We start from the raw sequence: 658 nt of genomic DNA, 5'->3' as shown, positions 1-658 counted from the left end.
TTGGTGATCCCTCTTTAAAATTAAGGGTAGGTGCCAATTGATCTGGCACATATGCCTTAACGTTTTTTTTGAAGTGAGGTAGTTTGAGAATTAAGCTGAAAATGGGTTATTTTGAGATTTTTTTTGAAAAAGTGGGTTATTTAAGTAAACAATTCAGATTCTTAAAATGGATATGACATATAAATAACTTAAGCATGGAGAAAAGGGAAATACAACATACTTTTATTTACCAATACTATTTTTTTGACTTGGAGTTTTGTCATGAGTATCTAATAATTTCTTGATAGCTATTACCAGTTTAAGATTTCATTTTTAAAACACTATGATATTATTTGCAAACAGAGCCGACTCAAACATTTTAACGATCCTATTTTATTTTAAAAATAAGGTCTCTAATAAATAATACTCTCTCAGTTTCTCTTTAAGTGTTTTTTGTTGACTTTTTACACATACTAAGAAAGATAATCATTATTGTTACTTTTCAAACAATAATTATTCTTTTACCTATAATATCCTTAATTATTTATTACATTTATTTATTTTTCTCTCTCTATATAATAATTATCTAGGGATAATTTTGACAAAAGTGCAACTAATATTACCTTGAAATTTGTAAGTGACAATTAAAAAAGAACGATTTTTTTTCAAGAAAGTGACA

This window comes from Lathyrus oleraceus, chromosome 4, assembly GCF_024323335.1.
Source record: "Lathyrus oleraceus cultivar Zhongwan6 chromosome 4, CAAS_Psat_ZW6_1.0, whole genome shotgun sequence".
Classification (NCBI taxonomy): Eukaryota; Viridiplantae; Streptophyta; class Magnoliopsida; order Fabales; family Fabaceae; genus Lathyrus; species Lathyrus oleraceus.
Note: the sequence above shows the minus strand (reverse complement) of the source record.